At 37.9% G+C, this 25,533-nt stretch overlaps 1 long non-coding RNA gene across 2 annotated transcripts in view; it reads left to right on the top strand.

The window, feature by feature from the left end:
• The first annotated feature begins 761 nt into the window (after nucleotides 1–761).
• LOC309609853 overlaps nucleotides 762–25,533 on the top strand; it is a 161,370-nt gene continuing 136,598 nt past the window's right edge. Inside the window, exons 1-2 of one of the 2 annotated variants that reach the window (XR_014233623.1) lie at nucleotides 762–7,082; nucleotides 25,235–25,335. This is a non-coding gene — a long non-coding RNA (uncharacterized lncRNA). Of the gene's footprint in view, nucleotides 7,083–22,581; nucleotides 25,336–25,533 lie in introns of those variants that run through there. The other variant, XR_014233622.1, reaches the window with a different exon arrangement.

The following is a 25,533-nucleotide window of genomic DNA, read 5'->3' as shown; positions in this document are numbered from 1 at the left end:
AATCCAAAAGTGTGACACCTCCAGCTTTGTTTTTCTTTCTCAAGATTACTTTGGCCAACCAGGGTCTTTTGTGGTTCCATACAAATTTGAGGATTAAATATTCTATTGTACCTCTGTGAAAAAAGGCTATTGAAATTTTTATAGGGATTGCATTGAATCTGTAGACTACTTTGCATAGTAAGAACATTTTGGCAACATTAATTCTCTCAATCCATAAACACAGTATATCTTTCCATTCATCTGCATCTTCTTCAGTTTCTTTTATCAATGTCTTATAATTTTCGGTATACAGATGTATCACCTCCTTGATTAAATTTGTTTCTAAGTATTTTATTCTTTTTGATGCTTTGTAAATAGGATTGTTTTCTTAATTTCTCTTTCTGATTTTCATTGTTAGTATATATAAATGCAACTAATTTTTGTATATTGATTTTGGACCCTGCAACTTCACTGAATTCTGAATTCATTGATTAGTTCTAATAGTTTTTTGGTGGGGCTGTGGAGGTTTTCTTTATATATCATGCCATATGCAAATAGAAACAGTTTTATTTCTTTCTTTCTGATTTGAATGTCTTTTATTGCTTTTTCTTGCCTAATTGCTCTGGCTAGGACTTCCAGTACTGAGTTGAATAAAAGTGGTAAGAGTGGCCATCCTTGTCTTGTTACTGATCTTAAAGGAAAAGCTTTTAGCTTTTCACCATTGGGTGTGATGTTAGCTGTGGGCTTGTCATAGGCTTAGCTTTGTCTCTTCTTTTTCTAGTTTCTTGAGATGTAAATTTAGGTTGTTTATTTGTGATCTTTCTTTTTTCTTAATATAGGCAGTTATCACTATAAACTTTCCTCTTAGAACTGCTTTTGCTGTATCTCATAGATTTTGGTATATTTCCATTTTTATTTGTCTCAAGATTTTTTTAAATTGCTCTTTTGATTTCTTCTTTGATCCATTGATTGTTCAGGAGCATATGGTTTAATCTCCACATGTTTGTGAATTTTCCAGTTTTCTTCTTGTAATTGAGTTTTAGTTTCATGCCATTGTGGTCAGAAAAAAATGCTGACCACGTTTTCAATTTTTTTTAATTTATTCATACTTGTTTTGTGGAATGATCTATCTTGGAGAATGGTCCATGTTCATATGAGAAGAATGTGTATTCTGGTGCTGTTGGATAGAATTTCTGTATATCTGTTAGGTCCATATGGTCTAACATGTAGTTTAAGTCCAGTGCTTCCTTACTGTGGGTAAGTGGGTGGTGTTCATGCCAGGCCAGATGGGTACTCTCAGTAAGCCTCATGGTATCTCTGCTGCTTGTTTGCCATGATCTGGAGGTCAGTGGTGTACCAAATGCCCCAATATAGAGCTGCAGACAGGAAGTCCAACAGTATCACCTGGCCTGCCCCTCTCAGACAGGTATGCTGAAAGCCCAGAAATTCCTTCCTGAGGTCCCCAAAACATGTATTCATCTTTATAAAATATTTATCAGAACGATCTCTTTAAAAAGGATACCTTTACTAAATTTTGGTTCTGTTTCCAAAGTTTCTTTTATAATACATACAATGATATTCTTAAGGGGACATAAATCTTTGTGTTTCTGTAATTAGAGTTTACAGACCAGAAAAACACAGAATATTTGGGTTGTCCTATAATTAACTTTTATAACATTCAGTCTCAATAAAACACTGAATTGCATTCTCAGTAGCATTGTTTCAAGTCACTTCATCATCATCACCATCATCGTCATCTTCATCATCATAATCACTGTTCCCTTAACACTAACTATATGCTAGGTCACCATATGGTGTTCCTGGGGAAATATATTTTTGCACAGTGTTTCTGCCTCTCCTTCTTTTGAGGAGAAAAAAAAGCATAGTGGACTGTGAATAAATCAAAGTAAAAGTAAAATAAGTATAACCTTCAATACATCCCAATTTAGATAAAAAGTACATTGTTCTCAAACTTCAGTACCATACTTCTTACAAGTTACTTGAAACCTAGTGCATCTCGCTGCATTGTAATTACTGTTTACCTATATGTCATTGGCCTCCATAATTCTGCAACTAAGTAAGAACAGGGACAATGTCTATCTAATGTACCCATGTAGACTGAACCTTGCACGTAGCAGGGGCTCAGTTCATATTTGTCAAATGAGTTAATAAATAAGTGAATGAATAAATGAGGAAATATAACTCACAAATGATCACATCATACCAAGACACAATGTCAAGTCATTCTACTAAAAACAGTCCATATTTTGTCTCATTTAATTCTCACAAAACTCCTACAAGGAAGATATTATTTTACAGATAAGGAAATTGGAGCTCAGAGAGCCTAAGGGACAGACCCAAGATGACATGGTTAGGAAATGGTGGAGTTAGGAATTCAACCTCGACCTATCAGATTCCAGAACTCTGTCTTGCTACCACCCCAGCCTCCTGCCTCTGAGCATTACACCATCTGCCTAAGAGTGAAGAAACATGTAAGCTTGTGGGAAGATCCTCCCTTTATAAACTGGAGATGGTGACCTCAGAGTCACATACCAGAGCAAGGGCACTACCCACCTCGAGCAGAGCAGCTGTCTCTCAGCCATCACTAGTCTAACTTTAAGGAAAAAGTTAAAATGTGCTCACGTTCACACACATTTGCCATTGTGTGGCTTTGGGCTGTGTTCTTTATTTCATTCTAAACAGATCTTTTTCTCTTTTTAGTCACATTTCTGAAATAACAGAATGTTGTGTTCTGTATATCACAGCTGCACATAAAAAAGTGCACCTCAAAGTTTCTTATTTAAAAAGATATGGAAATACAATATTCCAGTGAGTCTAAATATTTCTTTATTATGTCCTCAGGTTGGGAGAAACAATTTATTCATCTCTTTCTTTTCCTAGGGCTGTTAAACATGGTAACTCTGTTCATTCTTACCTTCATGGCTTTTCTGGAGTTTCAAATTGTACATGGAGTCAGCCTCAGGATTGCCAGTTCTTCATAGGATACATACAGTTAGGTTCAATTTGATTCTTTTTCAGGGGCAGAAAAAAAAGTATAGGTATTTCCCATGCACTTAGCAGAAGTGAGCTTTTATTTTCAAGGGGTTTAAAAAAAAGGAAAGAAATGATGATAGTCCTTTATTAGTGAGTATTTTTAAACCACTTGCTTTTTACTAATTATTAATGTTTCCCAGATATTTTTAACCAAGAAATATTTTTTGGACTATGAAGGCAGATACGGTATCATGATACCCAGAGTTTATCATTCTCATCAACCAGTAAATTAGTTGATGTCTACACACACACATGAAAAATCAAACAAGTGCCCTGAAGGAAGCAAAAATAATCCTCTATTCAAAGATTAGAAATTAGTTAAAAATCAAATACCCATTTGCTCTCAAGTAAATGAGTTTCACTAAAATTTTAAATTGGAAAATGTCTATTCATAGACAGAGGTCAATGCCACCAAAATGTTATTTTGTATCAGGTAGAGGTATATTTTCAAAAGTTTATTTACAGTCCAGGTGGAGGTTTGTTCCTGATTGGGGAATGAGGAAACGGTTTCTGTATATAACAGACATAGATACTATTCTTTTTCTAATTCTTTTAATCAAAGAGCTGCATAATGAACTATATATTGACTATCAAATACATTTTTGAGATCGATTCTAAAGCAATTAGACAGTTAAATGATCATACAGAAATACTAGTATGTTACCAAAAATGTTCCTCTCATCTTCTCCTCAACAAACTATCATCACCAACCTGGTAATCAGATTATTTACTCATTATTCAATTTGTACAGTTATCAAAGAACCCCTTTTGTCATTTGTACGCTCTATCATCATTCCTCTTTCTTTTATAATCTTCTTTAAAACTCTAGCCCTCTGTGAAGCATTTTATCAGAGAATATGAAAATCACTGCCCTGCACAAAATAATTATTTTTAATATAGCAAAAAATGAATGATCTTTATTTGCTCTGTCAGCTTCTTTAGACTAGTACTATATTTTTGTCTCTGTTTTGCACAGTACTTTGCCAGGCACACAGGGGAGTTGAAGAGATAATAGTTGATGGTAATTATGATGCATCCTGTGCTTGTTCACAAGGGACATTTGCTAAAGATTAAAAATAAATTCACAACTAATTGACTGCCAGCCATAAGCTATCCTGCTGGGACTTCCAAACTACCAACTGGAAAAAAATGACTGAGCATATCTTGCCAATGACCAACCCAAAGATTAAAAACAATTTTCCTACTTAACTTGCCTACAACACAACTAGTCAGATGAATGGCAACTTCAGTATTTCTGTAATTTTTCAAAGGGCCCAGTTCAGGAAATTAACCTTTAGTTTAAATGTTGTCATTTGCCTCCCTAAGTTGTCCCTTTCAAACCATCAATGAACAAATATTTATTGAGCACTAACTATGTGCCTTGTGTTTGTAGACTGTGGGAATGAAACCATAAATAAGACACCCATAATTCTTTCCTTTGTGGTGTTTACCCCAGCAGGGATGGAAAATAGTAAGAAACTTTAAATAGTGACAGAGAAAGATGAGGAAGAGAATAATAATGTATTTCAGTGTCAGAGACATCTCTGTTTCTTATTTTCTGTTTGTCACACCTCCCTTAAGTTGAAGGCAAACATCTTTATACTTCTATGCCTTGTGCATGAGAGATAATCCAGGAAACCTTAGTGATTATCTTTCCCAATGAAACATGATCCGTAATGGTATAAGAACAATCAACTTGGGCTTCCCTGGTGGCGCAGTGGTTAAGAATCTGCCTGCCAATGCAGGGGACATGGGTTCGAGCCCTGGTCAGGGAAGATCCCACATGCCGCAGAGCAACTAAGCCCGTGAGCCACAACTACTGAGCCCGCCTGCCACAACTACTGAGGCCTGTGCTCCTTAGAGCCCATGCTCCACAACAAGAGAAGCCATCGCGATGAGAAGCTCACACACTGCAGTGAAGAGCAGCCCCCGCTCGCCGCAACTAGAGAAAGCCCGCGCACAGCAACAAAGACCCAACACAGCCAAAAATAAAAATAAATTAAATAAATAAAAAATGTACATTAAAAAAAACATTCAACTTGCTAATGAGTCATGTGGATGAGCAATAGAGAGGTATTGAGAAGGTAAGACTTTGGGTTTTTTTGAGGGCTTAAATTCTACTTCAGAACAGGAACTGACCTTGCTAGAATAGCCCTACAGCTGAGATTTTTCTCTCTCTTCTTTACCATCCATCCATCTTTTTTTTTTTCTGGACATTCTCTTTCCTTTGACCTCTTATCTGCCATCTTCTTCCCTTCTTTCACAAAGCCTGAGGCCATAGCGTGTGGTTGTGTGATGGGAGTTATTAATGTTCACCAATGTCAAATTCTTCTCTATTTTTGGTTAGTCATTTCCATGCTCCCCTGAAGGTAAGTGTGGCCATGTGATAGTTCCGGCCAAAGGAATGTGAATTACACTCTGAATTAGGCTTTGTATGGCTTGTGTTTGACTCACCAGCTCTTTCTCATCTCCTACTGTGGTAACCCCTGAAGCTTGGTAATTAAATGACAGTGTCATAGACGGTGGAGTTTACTTTAGCTTTAGTCCCTATGTGACATGATAAGCAAAGCTCTCCCTGACACTGTGAATGAGAAACCACTTGAAATTTGAGGGTTGTTATCACAGCATAACTTGGATTATTCTGACAGATATAGATAGAAGAGAAAAGCGATTATAACCAGCACACATAGTCATAAGAATGTTGGCAACATAATTCACTCATTTAACAAGTATTTATTGAGTTGCTGCTCTGTAAGTGCCAGAATCTATGCTGGGAATATAGAGAAAAGACAATAAAGTCACTGCCCTCAAAATGCTTGTTGTCTAATGAAAAAAAAATAGTTGACAGATATCCAATTATGATAGAAGTTGACTAGAAAACCTCTTTTTGTTTTTTTTTTTTAATCATTCAAATATGGTGAGGAAAAGTTTGGAGAAATCTTTGTCTGAAGAGTATGCAACTGGAAGTTAGGAGTGAAGCCCTCTCATGTGTTTGTAATTCATTACTGTTACTATTGTTATCATCAACCTACTTATTACTATGGAACATGTGGCAAGATACTGTCTTAAAATGGAGAAAAGGTAGTATTCCCTCCTTTTAGATTACTGAAATGTGATTAATACTTAATAGTAGAGAACATCTATGTACTCTTCTGGCAAGTTCTAAGTTCTTAGGGCAAGAAGAACATCCCAGGCAGAGTACTTAGTGGAAAGGCCTCTGGCTGTGGTTTCAGTAGTTGTGTACAATTGAGCCACTTCCCTAAGCCTTGGTCTTCTCATGTCAGTCATGCCATGGGTGTCCACTGAGCATTCACTGTGTGCCAGGTATCACACTAGGCCCTAGGGAACCTAGAGCCAGGGAACAAGGCATGGTCCCTGTCCCCCTCTACAAGCCAGTGGGGCATGAACTTTAAACTTTAAGTATCATGATCATTAATTGCATAATTACAAACGTATTAAGAGCTATAAAAAGGGGATTTTATTGGATCATGTGGTTGAGGGACCTAAGTGGAGAGAGAGTCATCTGGGATAGCTGATAATTACTGAGTTTGAAAGAATCTGTAAAACCAGCATGACAATATTTACCTTGAAGGTGGTTATAGGAATTTTTTTAATGTAAAATTCCTGGAAAATAGTTGGTTCTCAATAGATGCTAGTTATTGGACAGTGTCATAGAAACCAGTGTTTACATGTTCAAAAGCAAAGTACTAACGGGGAAAAAAAGGTTGCAGCCTCTACCGCATACTAATACATATTTTATTACTATCATTGTCACTATCAATATTAAAACATTGCACTGAGCTGTTTCATAATCTTATTTTTGTGTTTCCCCTGACATCTTTCAATTCAACCACTGGGGAAGCCCCTGTCTTCCTGTCTGCCTTGTTTTGGTTTTGTTTCATGTACCTTTCCTGGCAACGGGGTCCATTTAGTTGACTGGTTACCATAGGAGCCTGCTTACTCTGAAGGGCAGTAAGTGTTCTAGGGAAATCAGCAAACTACAGGAAAGGAAAGACTGAAAATCTCTTGCCCAGATTATGAGTCAACAGGTAAATTTGATTCACTTTATTCCAGATTACTTCTAGGTGGGGTCTGGGGTGCAGATGGCAGCTGAAAGGTTTTATTGCTTCAATATAGGTGTTCTATCAAATTATTTTAATCTTTATTTGCATGGCTGTAAACGGTTTAAATAAATGTCTCTTGATTTTACCACTTTATTTTATTTGAAGACTGACATTCTTTTATTGCTTCATAAATGTACTTCTTGAAGTTTTTAGCTTAGTTCTCATTGCATGGGGAGTGAAAAGGAATTTTGAAAGTGTGTTTGATGATGATAATTGTAAATGACATACAGAATGGGACTAAAAACATAGACCTGCTTGAGAGTGGGCATGTACAGGGAGAAAGATATTGAACATCTGTATCCATGAGACTTTCATAAATGCACAATCAAGGGCTAAACTTAAGCCAACATGGATTTCAACTGAAATCCATTGTTTTTCATTTATAGAGATGGGAAACTAATATATACTATGTCAAGCACATATTTAAAACTCTCAGTAACCCTTTGAAGTCATATTATTGTTATTTCCATTTTTTGTATGAAGAAATCGTAGGTCACAGAGACAGTAACTGCTTATTACAAGAATCCTAAATCCCTCAAGAACAGAAAAACAGTAATTTTATTATTTCAGTTGAGTTTATGAAGTAAATTAAAATTTAGATAGTTTTTAGCAAACTAGAAAAAGTGTGACTTTTAAAGACACAATGAAGAGGACAACGGTGTCATCCATTGTTCCATAAAAGCAAATTACATAGGGACAAGAATATAAAAAACTGGGGCTTTTGTTCTCTCATTTGTTGCAAAGGAAGCACGGTTACATTGGCAAAAACAGCCCTGCACTTTCATTCATTGGAAAGAAATCAGAAAGTTCTCTGGAACAGGTTTGCGCTTAGTGGAAAATCATGTCCTGGTACAAAAGTAATAGCCATTGTAGATAAATAACCATTTATAGCTTTTTATCTTAGTTAAACTGTTATCTCCCAGTCTGTAAAAGATAATTTGGGTTTGCTGTAGAGCTTTTTTTTAAGAAAACACTCTGCCTCTTATGAAATCCATCTCCCCAAGCTTTGCTTGGGAGTTTGCAGGCATTCTGCCAATGTCTTGGGAAGAACATCTCTGAAAAGCAGACTGTTAGCCCTGAGTAACATCTCCCTCTGTTGAATTGTATTTTCCTCGCCTAAACAGCAGGTAGGGTTTGAAAGCAAGAGGATGTCCCTGCAGAGAATTTCTGGGCTTTCCATCACTGAAATCTAAAGATATGCTTTAGGAAAAGGCAGAACTGAGGCATCCACGTCAATTTAACACTTAATGGGAAAATTGCAGAACCACTGTAACAAAACAGCCGAAAAAGCACTAGATTACAAACTTTCTGCACAGTGAAATGGCCTCAAGACGGGTGAGCTGAAAACTACATATTAAAATCCTTCACTGAGATTCCTAAAATTAAAGTTTACTCCATTACTATTTTATCCTCAAGAGAAGAGTTTTAAGGGTTTACCATCTCTTGGGTTTTGCTATTACAAAGTTGAAATAAAAAATTAAATATAGGGGAACTGCATATGATAATATTTCTTTTTTATTGTGTTAAAATACACATAACATAAAACTATCAGTCATTTTTAAGTATACAGTTCAGTTGTATTATGTATATTCATATTGTTGTACAACCATTTCTACCATCCATCTCCAGAATACTTTTCATTTAGCAAAACTGAAACTCAGTACCCATTAAACAATAATTCCCCATGACCCCCTCTCCCCAGCCTCTAGCAACTGCCATTCTACTTTCTTTCTTTCTTTTTTAAGGCTGAATGACATTCTATTGTTTAAATACATATATAATTCTACAATACGCATATATACCTCATTATCTTTATCCATTCATCATCTATAATATTTCATACTACAAAATGCTTTTCATTTTTAGAATTTGCATTATGATATCAGCTATCACTATTCATATTAGCAATGAGTATGAATGACTGCAGATTCCCCTAGAAAAATATTTACCAGCCCTTCTCTATATACAATAGGATTCCACCCACACTAATAAATGGAGATTTCACAAATCATAAGGTGCACAACCTAGCAGAATATGGCTGTGGAGCTCTTAAGATCAAGTACAATTATTAAACAGGCAGAACCGAAAGGCTCCGTGCATATACATAAGTGGTAAACAGCCACGATATAAACAGTCGGCCCCAGAATTCTGTTGTTTCCCTGTCCTGTATCTTGCATACTCTTTGCAGTTTGCTCTGAATCACTGTTTCAAAAAAAAAAAAAAATCCCAGTGATTCATTCTCCTCTAATCTTAGTAGAAAACATTTCCACACCAAAGTGCACTTTATTTTTCCTTCCACTCTCAGGCAGCATGGAGTAAGAGACAAGGTGAGGAGCCTCCTTGCTAATCCCTCCTCTGCCTCAAATTACCTCCAAGACCTTGAGTAAGTCAGTTCTCATCTAAGCCTTCCTTCCTTCATCTGTAGTGCGGGGGCTGAGCAGGAAGATTTCTAACGTCCCTTCGAACTTGAAGATTCTGTGACAATATAGAACTGTTCCCAGGTGCCTGGCAAAACTCCTAGTGTCTGTCTCTGTTGTTTCCCAATGTACATTTAAATTATGGGTCCCTCGAGTAAATTTCAATAAAAAGACTCCTTAACCAGGGTTATTTGCAAGTTTTAAAAGGGGGAAGGGGAGAACCCACACAAAGAATTGTTGACAGCCCAGAAACTGCTACCAGGATTAGAATCACCACTTTTGTCTTGGCCAAAATTCCTCTTGAAGTCACACAGGCCAATCCTTTTAATAAAAGAGGCAGGTTCAGCTGGAATTGTCATACCCAGACTAACAATGGTGGAAGTTTGAAGGCACTGTTAAGTTGCTATCACGTGAAATTGAAGTTTTCTATCTTTCATCTAGTATTACCAGTATCTCTTGCTAGGAGGCAAAACCAGAAACAATAAACTTTTAAGCAGGAAAAAAAAGTGTTTATTTAAACCCAAGAAGCATCTATTGCCTACCCTCAATATTCTCCAGGCTCAGGGTCACACTAAGGGATCCATAGGCCCCAAATCCCCTTACTCTGGACATCATGTCCTACATCATATCAGACACATTAATATGCATTGACATCTCATCCTGAATACATCATCTTTCTTTAAAGTGCAAGAGGATGTTTATCATCTTCTTTTTGAAATTGTCTTATTTTGAGGTTTCTTTCTCTTATTTTGTCACCTATAATTTCTATTTTCAGATCTTAACATTTCACCAGCTTTTTAAATATTGCACACCTCTGGTGTCCAGTGAATTAATATCTCCATGATTCACCCCATGTTCAGCATTCTTCTGAAAATACACCAGGTCATCAGAACTGGGCCACAAAGTAATGGCACAATCGTGATGCCTCCTCCAGATACCTCACAGGCCAGCTACATCTCCTGTACCTGACTTACTCTGGAGTTACCAAAGCCATCAGGCTGGGTTGCAATTTGAGGCCAGGGCCTCTAACCTCCTGGATAATCAAATTCAGGAGAAGAAACAGAAGTAAATGAAAGTTTCCCTTCAGAATATCAGTTTGAGACCCATTCAGATATGACCTTAGGACTTTATACCTTCCTAGATGTTGGTTCTTCCTGTGTCACTATAGTCTGACCTTTGCAATGGAGCTTTGCCCATACACAGTGGCTGTATTGAAATGGTGTTTGCTTCAGGTTCTAAGGATGGGAGCTTTCAGGGAAAGCAGTCTGGCACCTGGGAAGGCAGGGATTGTAAACCCGAAACTTTGGACTGTACTTGGCATTGGAAAAAAAATCAGTCTGCCAGAACAGAGATCTTCTGTACTCCGACACCTGGTATCTAATCTAGAAAACATTCTAATTGTTCTCATTTTTTTTCCATGACAAAATACAAGCTGTTGCCTCGAGAGAGGGAAAAAAATCCCAGATAATCTTGATTACAGGGTAAAGGATTCATTTAGGACAGCAGCTCTTATTCAGTGTTGCTTTAGACATCAAGAATGTATTTCACTAAAGCTCCCCTTGAGCATTTCAAAACAAAATCACCTTGAGCCTTCATGAAATGAACCAAGTCAACAGAGTCCATTGATAACTGAAAAGCAAATCTGTTCAGGAATATGCAGTTTAGAATCATATATATGAGAAATTTCTCCTTAAAGTGTCCTAGACCTCTGGTAAATGCTGCACTCTTCCCAAATCTTCCCTGGCCAAGGCTTGTTAGCACCCAGAGATGCCCTAGGTGCTTAGAGACGTTCCGAGGTAAATGGATCTTCTTTCCCTAACCGACAACCAGAAGGCATGCCTGACAGTGGAATAAAATATGTAAAATCCATACTTCCCTGAAATATCTCAAACATATGATCTCCATCCCAGAGAGGGTGGCTCTAGGAAATGATTTTGGGGGGATAGAGGATAAAATGACCTCCATAGTTATATTCATTTTCCACTGATAAATCTGCCTTCTTCCTTTATCCAGGATAGAGGGAAATGGCAGAGAAGGGATGAGGGTATTGGGAAGGGACTTTGCCAGCCCGCAAAGCTCTTCTCTTCTTTTAGGAGTACTCACTGCAAAGAAAGGTTATTTGTGAAAGAAACTAAACAAATTTCAGTTATTTCTATTTCTTCTGCCTACTCTGGGATGAAGGTCCTAGTACACATATCCATTTCTATGTTTCAGAAGTGTGCTGCCTGGACTTCTCCAGAGTTATGTATTAGACCATAGGAGAAACTAATAGAAATTTCTTCTATATTTTTCTTTTACTGTCTTACTGACCTTATTGTCAGTATGTCAGTATGGTCAGTATGGTCTTGCTGACCTTATTGGACCTGGGACCTGTCTGACTAATGTGATTCCTAGGTGTCTCCATCCCATGTATCCCCGGTGGGCCAAGGAACAGTATCTGAGATCCTGGGAGATATGGCTTTAGGGAAACTAGCAACTCTGTTCAGGAGAGGAATGCCCAGAGGTGTCCCCCAGAAGTCCCCACCTGTGGCGCAACCTATCCCTGCAGGGCCCAGACCCCGGATACTGACCCAGGGATCCTGGGGGCCAAAGCAGTATGATAAACACATGCGCAGTTTGTGCCCCCCAACCCAACCCCGCACCTGCACTCAGACATCCAGGAACTCCAGGCCTGTGCGGACCGGTGTCAGCTCAGTGCATCAGGCCATCTTTCTAGGGCCAGCGGTTACCCCCACTGCACTCCTGATGCAGAGTGGGGAAGGTCATTTGAGCCAGTCCCTCTTATGACCCTCTACCAGGAAGATACACAGGGCCTTTGTGGGAGTCAGGTCTCCCAAGTGTCTCTCATCAGCAGACTTCCTGGCATTGCTAAGAAATTTCTAGAATTTAGAGGTGACTTGTCCAACTTCCCTTTCTCATGGGGGTGGGGTTTTGTTCTTTTTCACTTGGAAACAAGTATCAGATAAAATAGTACTTCTCATCCCTGATTTAATAGCAAACAGATAGCAGTCTACATATCTAGTGAGTTGTTTTTTAAATCTTTCTAATTTACAGTCTTGTGTGGGTGTTGCTGATTGTGTGATATATTAACTGCGCCACCTCTTTTCTACCGATTGTAAGTTGAATTGGGCAAAATTCCTGGTAAAAACAAAACGTTGTGGCCCAGGGTATTGCAGTTTTCAAGTGGCATGTGACAAAAAAACAGGTAAGAATATTCTCTAAGAAGAGGCCTATATTGGAAGAAAATTGAGTTAGTAGGCTTATTAGGATTTTTATTGAATTTTAAGAACTTTCTGATTTGTTTTGCTCTTAGGAAGGGCCCATCCACTGTCCTTTGAAAGCATGTTATATAGTCTGTAACCATATCCTCCATGATTAACATTTTTGAGAGAGTTTAATTTTCAAATGGACTGGGGAGCTTACCACTGGGCCTCTTTTTTAAAGAGTTAGGTGTTTCATGACCTGACTATTACAAAAATTTTAGCTATTGTTCTGGCTTCTGATTAGAACTGTGTATAGAACCCCCTCATTTTGATAAATATTTTCTCTTACTCATTAAGAAATTGAGGCTCAAAGTTATGAAATGACTAGCTACACTGCTACTTAGCAACAAGAGATAATTTCAAGAGTTCTTTCCATCACATGGTGATATTTAGATATATTTTAGTAATTTGTATTAATTTGATTAGCTCTTTGGAGGAAAGCTAAAGGTCTTTTAGTGAAGCTATTACTTTTATCCTCTAATGAGATATTTGACAACCTTGAAATTAATTGCCCATTTATTCATTCAACTGATACTATTCCACCAAGAGATTCTAAGTAGCTAAGGAGGAGGGGAGTACAGTACATAAGCTGTGGTCTCACCTTCAAGAAGGTTGTAGCTTGGCACGGAGATAATATACCTCAGGGCTGACTTACACACTGGACATAGTAGGTGCTGTCTAGAGCCCGTGATAATTTTAGGGGTCATGAAATGTTTTAATTTCAACATCTTTTCAAATCAGAAGAAAAAATGGATACATCCAGTCTGGATTACGTTTGTCTTTATACCACATAGTCGTAAAATATCATTTTTACCATTTTTTAATGGAGAAAGAGTCCAGCAAAGACAAAAGTGCCCAACACCCATGAGAGTCATAGTGTGGTTCTGGAAATGCTACCCCAAACACAGAAAGCTGAATGCTTCATTTGCCCCAGTTACCACCTCAGAAGCCTTATATATCTACCTTTTGTCTCCATTTCTGTATAGCACTTTTGGGAATTTTGCTTCAGGCTAAAATGCCCTTTGCAGAGATCCAGCCCCAAAGATAGCTCTGGTGATTGACTAGTAGAGGGTGGTTTTCTGACCTCCGGAACCAAGTAGGCTTTCTGTACATGTATTCTAGAATTAAAACACCATGACCTTACATTTATGCCATTTTATGACCTTGACAAAGCCTCTAAAACAGACTAATTTAAGATTTTCCAAACTGTATGATGATCATAGATGTTCCTGGAAAATAAAGGGGTCTATTACCAAATAATTTGGGGGACTGCTATATATAACATACCCTCATCTTGTTGAGCATCAATGAGCATATTAAATGTTACCAGATTCCCAACTGTAAAGAAACCTGGTTAACTTTGTTTAATCCAGCATTTTCCAAATTTATTTTAACACAGAGCCCTTTTTCAAGAATGTTTATTAACATTTCATGGGAAACTAATGTGCCTTGGAACATAATTTGAGAAATACTGGTCTATACCAGGCATTGGCAACCCTTTTATGTAAAGGGCCATATCATAAATATTTTAGGTTTTATGGGCCAGATAGTCTCTGTCAAAAGTACTTAACTGTTCAGGAAAGTAGCTATAGACATTACATAAACAAATGGGTGGCTGTGTATTCCAACACAACTTACAAAATAAACAGAGGAATGGATTTGGCCCAAGGGCCCTAGTTTGCCAACCCGTGGTCTATACCTTCCACTAAAACCTTTCAGAATAGCTATAGCTCCACCTAGAAAAGTTCCAAAGCCATCTCAACACATGCAATAGTCAAAAACAACCAATCCACCCTAAACTTTTATTTAGAAAGTATCTTTTTTGGCCTAAAACTAAAATCAACCTAAATAAATATCTACTCTTTTCATCAAAGGTCTTAAAAGTGTTTGCCAAAAGACATGGAGGATAGTCATTAAAAAATAAACAGTGGATATCACAGGATGCAGGACTACAAGGGATTTTTGTTTTCTTAATTGTACTTTTCTGTAACATTTTTGTAATCAGAACAAAAACAACAAAAAGATATTTTTAAATAGTTCAATATTTTTCAAAGTCCTTCTTTTGTCTTAACAATCGTGTCACCTCATATTTGATGGCACTTGATGGTTCCCAATGCCTTATGAGGTCTTTATCTCATATCCCCCTCCCAGTTCCCCTTTTAACTAAAACAGGACAAATATAGGTTCTGCTGTCAGCTTTCCTCAGTCTGTTCTCCATGTTCTCACTTTCTCTTATGATTTAAATTTTCACCTCTTTATGGCTATTTTCTAAATATATATTCCTACATCTGATCCAGGTCCCCTTATCAGAATCACCTTGGAATTTATTAAGTATGTAGATCTCTAGCTCCACCTGAAACTGAATTAATCAAAACACTCGAGGATAGAGCCTGAGTGTATTCTGAAAAGTCCACAGGAATTTAGATGGAACTCCTGTTTAAAAGGAAACAAAACAAAACAAAAACAAAAAATGCTTCTTTTGAAAGACTTAATTGTATGGTATAACATTTTTTTCTTGGCTTGTTTTTTGCACCAGATTCTTAAAGGCTTATTTAAGAATATGACTTATTTATCTTTTCATACTCTTTATAAGTAGTTACCAACTCTACCCATTGACACGCAAGATGGATCCTACTTTAATCAGCAAGACAAATAAATATCCAGTAAACTTAAAAATGTATTTGCATTTGCTCATTCTGTTTTCTTACCTTCCTTATATTTTGCAATCCATTACATTTAGGTTTCTTTCTTCTGCCACACCACTGACATTGTTTTTTCAAAGGTCATCAACAGCCCTTTGGTTTTTAAATCCAAGAGACACATAAGTACTCATTTTTTGTGTTCTCTCTCTAACTTTTCACATTGATAACCATTTCCTCTTCTTGAAATGCTGCTAATTGCTATCCTCCTAAATACCCACAGATACTGCTTGTTCATACCCCAAACTGAGCCCAACCTCATGGCCACAAATGTACACTTCCTGCTTTGTCCCCTCTCTCTCTGAATGATACCACCATCCACCCTGTTCCCAAGTATTTACCTTAATTCACCCTTTTGCTTATTCCATCCACTTTATACAATTAATCACCAATTACCCGCATTTCAAAACAAAAGACTCTAAAAACGCAGATTTTTCCATAATTTACTTGGCAGCAAGACCTGCTCTGACTTGATGGAGAGTTATTAACAGTCTTAATTCATCTCATTTACTGTGAATATTTGTATGCTTTACTGTGGAGATACTGATCTCTTGATCAGTGCCCAGACCTCCCTGAGTGTACTATGTAGTATATTTTATATACATCATATTACCTTTCAAGAAATATCCAAAAACTTCTTAAATCCAAAAAAAATTTTTGGTCTCAGCAAATCCCGGGGATTATGAATTTGTACTTCCCAAATAGCTCTAATCTCCTCTTATTCTCTCCATCTCCATCCCCCCTTGGATAAAGCAACTATCATCTGTTGCTGGATTGCAGTAACAGTTCCCCAACTATTACCCCTGTTCTCACTCTTGCCTCCTCAAATCCATTTTCCACCTGCAGCCAAAATAATCATTATTTTTTTAAAAAATGCAAATCTTCTCCCTTACTAAAGCCCTTTCACGTCATGTTTTGCTTCTAGCATAAAGTCTAAATTTAGAACATGACCTGGAATTCCCCAGATGATCCGGCCCCTGTCTAAATCCTCAGCCTTATTTCTGATCATCTTCTGCCCCCAACTCAGCCATAACAAAAGCCTTCTAGTTCCTCCATGTCCTGCTGTCTTTCATGTTTAGTCTTGAAGTTGGACTCAGTAAATATTTGTTGAATGAATAAACAAAATCTAACTTACTAACTTTCTGGACTATTAAGAGAGACCTGATAGGTGTCTTCTCTGAGCAGATTCCCGTTATTTCTTATCATTCTCCTTTTGAGAATAATTATGATGGATGGGAGGGAGAGGTAGCAATGACTGTAACTAATAGTATTAGTTAATGAAAATAATGGTATGGACAGGAGCAAACTACATGTTATGACCAAACACAAATGTTCCATTACCCTAATGACATTTCAAAAATATTTCCTGGCGTTTGAGCCATTTTCTACGAGTTGCTTCTTTAGCTAGCATTTAACATTCACGGTAGTTGTACCTCTAGTTAACATCGTTAAACATCTGCCATGCACATAACACTTTCTATACACTGTGTAAATTATTTATAATCCTTGAAATAAACATAAGGTGGGTACTGTTATCTCAGTCTTAAAGATGAGGAAACAGGCTTATAGAGTTTGATGGATTTTCCCCAAGGTCACAGATTCAACAAGTGGCAGAAATAGGATTTGAACCCAGTCCTCTTCATCTTCAAAACCTTCTTCTCTACTTGGGACTTCCCTGGCAGTCCAGTGGTTAAGACTCTGCACTTCCAATGCAGGGGGCTCAGGTTTGATCTGGTCAAGATCCCACATGCCGTGGGGCGTGGCCAAAAAAAAAAATCTTCTCTACTACTCCACACTGTCTTTCAGCTCAGTGAAAACTGGCCATACTGCTGGGCAAGCCTGAAGTGATGAGTCATGGGGAACAGGGAGGGAAACTAGTGAGAGAAACACGTGGGAAAGACAGAGTAAATAGGAAAGGAGAAGGAAAAAGCATAGAACTCATAAACTCCTTAATTATAAAGATATCTGACTACATTGTAAATTCTGTCAAGGAAGGGTCCAGTTATTTTACTTCTTTATCTCTCACGCTGCGTAGGACAGGGCAAGGAACGAATGGAAACTTAATGAAGACTTATGAATTGATATGAATTGACTACTTATTAATAAGATGTTGACTAAGTATCATAACATTAATCACTCCCTACTTTTCCCCACCCTTCAGATAGAGTGTAGTTGAGGTCAGAGGGAAGGTGTGGTAGGTGCAGTGAGGCTTATCAGTAGAAGGCATTTTAATGCCTGTAAAGATCTCCTCATTAAACTCTCTGACCTAAGATAATGTTTGAAAAAGTGCTGATTGCCAATAAGCCAAAGTCCTATGTTTGACTTTCAAGGAACAAGTTGGATTTCTATCAATGAACTGTTTAGATACTGGATCTTATATTCACAAATATTTATTAAGCACTTGCTATAAGCAAGGCAATGAGCAGGCACTATGCATGGAAACATCCAAACATCCAGATGTATACAACTGAAATGACTATGCCTTAAAATGTCATTTCGTTTGCCTAAAAGTTCCAAAGACCTTCTACGGAGAGAAAAAAAGCCATCTTGGTTACTGCAACTATCATGTCATTCTTGACTAAACACTTCCCAGGAAGCATTGTAAAAAACTCATTTTCCTGCATAGATAATAGTGTGTCTGAATTCTGGTTCTTGGTGGGAAAACTGCTATGTACGGTCCATCTCTGGAAGGAAAAGCCTCCTGCTCCTTCAAAAAGTCTCAAAGAGGGCAAAAAGCTTCTGTCTGGAGTGTGTATGTGTGCATTTGTGTGTATTGACTTTTAAATATTGGAGAACAAGATGAGTCCCAGGAAAATTCAAAACTAAAGAAGTCATATGAAAAAATTGTGATATTTGGAGAAGTTAGAAGGGAGCTAAGGCTATGTTAATCTGGTGCCTATGATGTGCTTAAACCAGGATTTTTACAGGGCTGTGGAGCCAGAAGGAGCTCGCCATTTTCCTGGTGGTCACTGGAAATTAGAGTACTTTATACCTTAGCCAGGGAACAGAAGCAGGATCCAAAGAGAGGACATTATAAATGCTTAGAGATGGAGGATATGGTATAGGCAACTGGTCCAGTGGTTCCTAAATCCTGTTGCCATCAAAAACACCTGACCGAATGTATAGCACAGGGAACTCTACTCAATGCTCTGTGGTGACCTAAATAGGAAGGAAATCCAAGGAAGAAGGGATATATGTACATGTATGGCTGATTCATTTTGCTGTACAGCAGAAACCAACACAACATTGTAAAGCAACTATACTGCAATAAAATATATATATATATATATATATATATATATATATATATATATATATATATATATATAAATTATATTTTAAAAACCTGAAACAATTATTTTGGGTTTTTTTGTTTGTTTTTTAATTTTTTTCTATTCTTTTTCAAATTATTTTCCCATTTAGGTTATTACAGAATATTGAGCAGATTTCCCTGTGCTCTACAGTAGGTCCTTGTTGGTTATCTATTTTAAATATAGCAGTGTATACATGTGGGCTTCAGTAGTTGTGGCACGTGGGCTCTAGAGTGCAGGCTCAGCAGTTGTGGTGCACGGGCCTAGTTGCTCTGCTGCATGTGGGACCTTCCCGGACCAGGGCTTGAACCCGTGTCCCCTGCATTGGCAGGCGGATTCTTAACCACTGTGCCACCAGGGAAGTCCCTATCATTTTTTTTTTTTTTTAGATTCCACATATAAGTGATATCATATGATATTTGTCTCTCTCTGCCTGATTTACTTACCATGGTAATCCCCAGGTCCATCCATGTTGCTGCAAATGGCATTGTTTCATTCTTTTTTATGGCTGAGTAATATTCCATTGTATATATGGGAAAAAATAAAATAATTATTTGAAAAAAATAAATAAAAAATAAATTCAAACTCATTAAATTCTTGATCATGTTAAAAAAAATAAAATACTTTCTCCTGTGGTAAAAACAAACACACACAGAAAAACAGCTGAGAAGCTTCCTAAAAATCAAAGACTTGGGTTCCAAACAAATGCCTAGATTTTCCAATGGGTAGGAAGGAGCTGAGAATCTGCTCCATCAAGCCCCCTAGGTGATTATGAAGATAAAAGATGACAGACAATGACAGATGTCAAATTGTGAGTATTTATTTTACCATAAAGTAGGGCTTTTCAGAAAGAAAGAACTCCATGACAGGTTGAAGAAGTCAACTCAGAGGAGAAGGGTATAACAGAGATTTTAGCCTCAGAAATATATTCCTATTACAGGGTCAGAAGTAACCATGTGTAGGCCCTAACCACCAGATGAGAAGTCCAGAGACCTGCATTCTTCTCTCTCCTAGGTATATGAACTCAGGGAAGTCACATGGCTACTAGCTAACTCCTTAAATAAACTAAATAGAAACACCATGTCTAAACATAGGCATAACCTACATATTTAAAGTTGTCTGAGTCTTAGTTTTCTCATCTATAAAATGGGAGCACTCATATGAATCCCCTAAAGACTAATTTTCTCATTGCAAAAGTAGAATTGAAAGAAGTTCTTTTTCCTCTTAATGAGCAAGTCTTTACATAAAAACACTGCTTTATAGAAAATGTAATTTAAAAAGAAAAGATAAAAACAAGCAACTTTGCCTTGCTCCTGTCTTCCAGAGATGCTATGGGGAAGAAAGTGGAGGCTCTCTATTTAGAGAGAGGGTTTGTGTTACATTTTGTCACCATTCTGGCTCAACTCATTGTACATTAAAGTGGGAAAAGAGTGAATGTTGTAGGTTGAATTGTGTTCCCCCAAAAGATATGTTGAAGTCCTAACTTCCAGTACCTGTGAATGTGACCTAATTTGAAAATGGAGCATTTGATTTAATCAAGTTAGGATGAGGTCAGTCGTGTGGGCCATAACCCAATATGACTGGTGTCCTTATAAGAAGAGAGGAATTTGGACACAGACATGCCCAGAGAGGAGAATGTCCTATCAAGACATTGACATGGAAGGAGAAAACCATGTGATGACAGAAGCAGAGATTGGAATGTTGCAGCTGCAAGCCTGGGAACACCAAGGATTGACAGCCACGACCAGACACTAGGAAGAAGCAAGGACTGAATTCTACCCAGACTCTCGAGCGAGCATGGCCCTGATGACACCTTGATATCAGTCTTTTAGCTATTTCTGTTGTTTTGAGCCTCCCAGCACTTTGTATTGGCAGCCCTAGGAAACTAATGCAGCGAGCGAAGTGCCCTATCTCCTCAACACAGCCATGTCTCTTCTCAACCTATCAGAGAAGAAAGAGAACTTCCATCCATCTTGGCAGACACAATAGCAGTGATACAGTTTGGGGGCATGTCCTGATGCTGAGAGGGATGCCCATCAACCCTTCCCTGAGTATAGTCCCAACACCTGGAGTGGTATCACAATGAGGGTAACCGGGCAAGCCAACACCTGGAGTGGTATCACAATGAGGGTAACCGGGCAAGCCAAAGATGGGCTGGCAGTGACGGCATAGCTCTCCGATCTATTAAAAGCAAAACTAATGAAACACAGTGTTAAAACCTGTAGCACCCATTCATTTCAAATTTGGTATTAGTACCTAAAAGGCACTCAGCTTTGTATTTAAGGCCCATAAGCTTCACATACTTTATGGGACAGTTTGGTGACTAAAAGTTCATTACAAAGTAGCATTTGCTTGGGAAAACCAGGGCCTCATGAAGGAATTTGTGCCAGAACACCTTCCCGAAATATTGCCCTGTGGTGTTGTCGTGAAGATGAACTATTAAAATAGTGGGTTTGTAAACCAAAATCATTACCTCAACATAGGTATTGCTGATGGTTTCTTATCAACATAGTCTTGCATAATAAAAAGAAGGTTTTTTATTCCCATTAGTTCACTGGTGGAAATTAAATAATAGGGCCAAGAAAAGCAATATATATTGTCACTGTCAGAGATGCAAATAGAGCATATGAAGAACTATCTCCATTAACTTGCTGTCTGCCCAGAGAACCAGGCATTTCGTCTGACATCCATCCCCTACAGGTTAATTGGGGAGGCTGCTTGTTTAAAGAGCCTAGCAATTATTCTGAGGAACTGACTAGCCAAATCTATTCCAGTTGATTATGAGTGAAAATACAGAGCTTAACTCTTCTCTGAAAACAAAAAAAGCATGTTTTGAAGGTGGGAGGAAGGAAATCTGAATTCTGCCCAACGCTTGATGCTGACATTTAATACTGTGAAGAATATTAAATTGTCTCATTCAAACTGCTTTTTTAAGCCATATATTACAAATAGGTGAGCCAGGCACTCAATACAATGCAGTTTCTGTACTAGCCAGGGAATTCAATGATTCTGAAACATTCTAGGCTCGTGGTCTATTTCACTGTCCCTGTAGAATCTCCTGATTAAGTGAGGAAGCCCAGGAATACAGGCATGAAAAGAAGATTTCATTTTTAGTTGTTGCCTTTGGCAAAAGTTTTCTGCCTAGATGGAGGGAATTTATTCTAAAAAATCGGAGTTTTCTTTTCTGCCACATAAAGAAATAAAAATAGCAATTGCCTTGTAAATTATCATTCCTCAGTGTCGGGATGTCTAGTTGTGGAGCCGATTGTTAGGTGAGGGCTGTTACAAAGTCACTCTGCAGGCAAGAGTCCCCTGCCTATTTCCTAACACTAAAATGACAACTGGGAACAGATGAAGAGGCCTTTGGGCAAAAACATTTTTCCATGAACAGGTACAAGTTTCAGAGAAGGTCAGAGATGACATAGACTTTCTCATCATTATCATACACCTCCCTTCCACCAGCAAAATTCTCAGTGTCAAGAGTACTCACACGCCTCTTGTACCATTCCTAAAGGATGTCAGACTCTTATGAGCTCCACATGTGTAAATGCTGGGGCTGCTTTCTCCCTACTCCCCGAAGCCACCTTGCTGGTGAGTCTGCTGAAAGAGGCTCAGAATGGGTCAGGATTGGTGATTTGGTGTGGTCACAGCCACCCTATCTCCACATTTTGCTCTAATTGACCTAAATTGAGAGAAATTCAAGAGTTCAACACACTGGATCTTGGCATCCCCACTGTTGCCTTTATTCTGATCTTAATGGTTCCCTTGCATGCCGGGCTGGATTCTAATATGGCCCCCCCAGGATTTCCTTCTCTGTTCCCCAGGACTGTAAATATGATGGGATATCATGTCCATGCTTGTGTTACTTTACATGGAAAAAAAAAAAAGGGGGACTTCGCAGTGCAATTAAGTTTAGGGAAGTTACCTTGAAATAGGGAGATTGTTCCAATGGTCTTATTCCAATCACGTGGGCCCTTTCAAAGCAGAGAGTTGTATCCAGTTGGTAGCAGAAGAAGCAAGAGAGATTCAAAGGGTGAGAGGGATTTAATATGAGGGAAGTTCTCCATTGCTGAGTGGAGGGGATCACAGGCCAGGCACCTGTAAAAGGCACAGGGATATAGTGGTGAGCCCAACAGGTAAGATCTCACAGTTTACGTACTGGTGTGATCCTTCCTTACACGCTAGAGTCATTCCATCAGTTATGTTGATTTATTGCAACTTTGAAGTTATCTCAAGACTTTGAGTCATAATAACATTACCCCCAAAATGTATGGAAATGTAATCAACATTATTCTTGCATCAAAGAACAGCAAGCACTGCCTTTTACATCTGATAGCTAAGATTTAATATTTCTTTTGCAAGAGAAAAGAACAAAAGTAGTAACTTATATGTGGCAGTGAAGTGCTCATATAATACCTCAGTGAGTTAATGAAAAAAATCACTTCTTTTAAGAGATTTGGGTAATTAATTCACAAAGAGAAAGCAAGGCTGTGGCCAAGGCTGGGAGTACTATGGAAGTACATGAACAATTTGCTGTTTAGATCTCAGACTAGCTATGCCTCCTGATTAAACAGGAAAAAAAAAAAAAAATCCCTTAACCTTCCATTGGAAGCAAGCCCTGACTCTCCCTGGAGACCATTTTGTAACTCAAATGAACTCATTCAAGAGAACCACTGAATTTATCTCAGTGGCAGTTTATCATAGAGGGTGTCAAGGCTGAACAGCGTAATTGCATGAAATGTCTGTATTGGACCAATCCAAATCCATGAGTTTTGTAAGGGAGAGCCCTTCACTGAGGCCTTGGCCTGATATCATCAATCTCACTGTTTACAGCTTGTGCTGCAAAGAGGTAAATAAAAAGTGAAGCTAAAAAGGAAACAGAGTCTTCATTGAGTTTCCTCCTATTTACCAGTAATCCCACTGAGTTTTTTGGATTGGCAAAACTGAGCTCTACATATTTATATTGGTAACATTTTCCAGTAGGTTGTACCAAAAGGTATCTGAGCACCTTGTGTTGTGAAATTCAGGGAAATGGAAAACATTAAAACAAATAAGCCTTGTCTCCCAGTACAGCCTCTGGAAAAGAAATTCTACCTTTCCAAGGGCATCAGCCTAAATGAGGCCTCAGTTCTTAAATTCTTTAATCAGTTGCCGTAGAAACCAGGAGAATGTGGTAAGTGCCTCCAGTTAGCAAGGTAATACAGTGATAGCTTTAATCACCTGTTACTGTCCAAATACACACTTGAGTGAAGGTGGAATTGGTATTATTCATTGTGACTGATGTCCTGCATTTTCAGATCTTTGGCACTTAAATAAAATAAAAAGCCTTATCTCCTACAAGAGGAGGAAAAAGGAAGGAATGCTGGGTACACTGGGATTAGGAGTTCTTGTTTATTAGCCAGTGGTGATTTATCTCAGCTGTAAAGCACTCAGAAAAAGTGGAATATAATCCTGTTCAGCAAATTATTATTGAATTCCTACTAAGTGCAAGGCATTCGTGAAAACCAGTAACAGATTATATTTACTCTTATTTCTGGAGAGCACCAGGAAGTTTCCAAAATAAAATGATACACACCATGATCTAAATCTGAAAATGGTGAGAGAAAAATGTTCTTTCATTTATTTAATTTTACCAGAGGAAGACAGATATTGAGTGTATAGGTAAACAAAGGAATCACCACATTGTAAAATTAAATCTTTGAGACCTCCAAAACATTTTATCATCCACTCAAAGTTACACATATAACTAAAAGTAAAGATCATAGTTGTGGGTTCTGAAATCAGTCCCTAATTCCATCTGCATGGAGATTTCACTCTTAACTAGCATCTCTAAATGAAGGCTCTGTTAGTTTTCAAAATTCTCGCCTGTGTGTCCCTCTCTAGACTTAGTCCAACCCTATTTGTGCCAAGATAATGATCCACTCTTCTATCAGGGCATTTAATTCTGAGCTGTTAGAGTTGTTCACTTGTTGTTTGGGGTTTTTTTTTCCTCCCTCTCTTTTCTTATGTTCTTGCTCAAAGTCGATTCTTTATATACTATATTGCATTTTTTTTTTTTCCCTCTTTCTTCCCCCACTTTCCTTCTCCCTCTCTCCACCTCCCACCTAGATAACCAGTGTTAAACATCTCCTTTCACCTTTCTCCATGTTCATATCTTGGACACATACAGGGGAGAGGTGAATCACTCTTTGTTTTACCAAAATGGTATTATATTGTATGCAAGAATTACATCTTCCTTTTCTTGCTTAACAGTGCATAATATCCATTTGAATTAGGTGATATAGGTCTACCTTACTCTTTTAGTAGATTTATAATACTCTATGTTTTGAATATACCACAGTTGATTTACTCATTCCTCTATTAATAGTTATTCACTTTGTTTTTCAGTATTGTGCCTCTCCAAACAGAGCTTCAATAATCATCCTTAGAGACTAGGACTTTTACTTCTATGGCGCAGAATCACAGGAATGAAATTGCTGAGTCTAACGGTATGTGTATTTTTTACTTAAAAAGTATTGCCAGAGCGCTTTCGGAAAAGTGCATTCTACCAATCATACATGAGAATATCCTCTTCCCCAAATTCCCACCTACTGTAGGTGTAATCTTCCTTTAAAACTTTTCAAACTGATGTGTAAAATGTTGTTTCTTTTAAATTTTACTAGCATTTTCCTGACTAGTAAAAAAAA

The sequence above is a fragment of the Balaenoptera borealis genome (assembly GCF_965194805.1).
Source record: "Balaenoptera borealis genome assembly, chromosome: 13".
In the NCBI taxonomy this organism is placed as follows: domain Eukaryota; kingdom Metazoa; phylum Chordata; class Mammalia; order Artiodactyla; family Balaenopteridae; genus Balaenoptera; species Balaenoptera borealis.
This window is presented reverse-complemented; position numbering and strand designations above follow the sequence as displayed.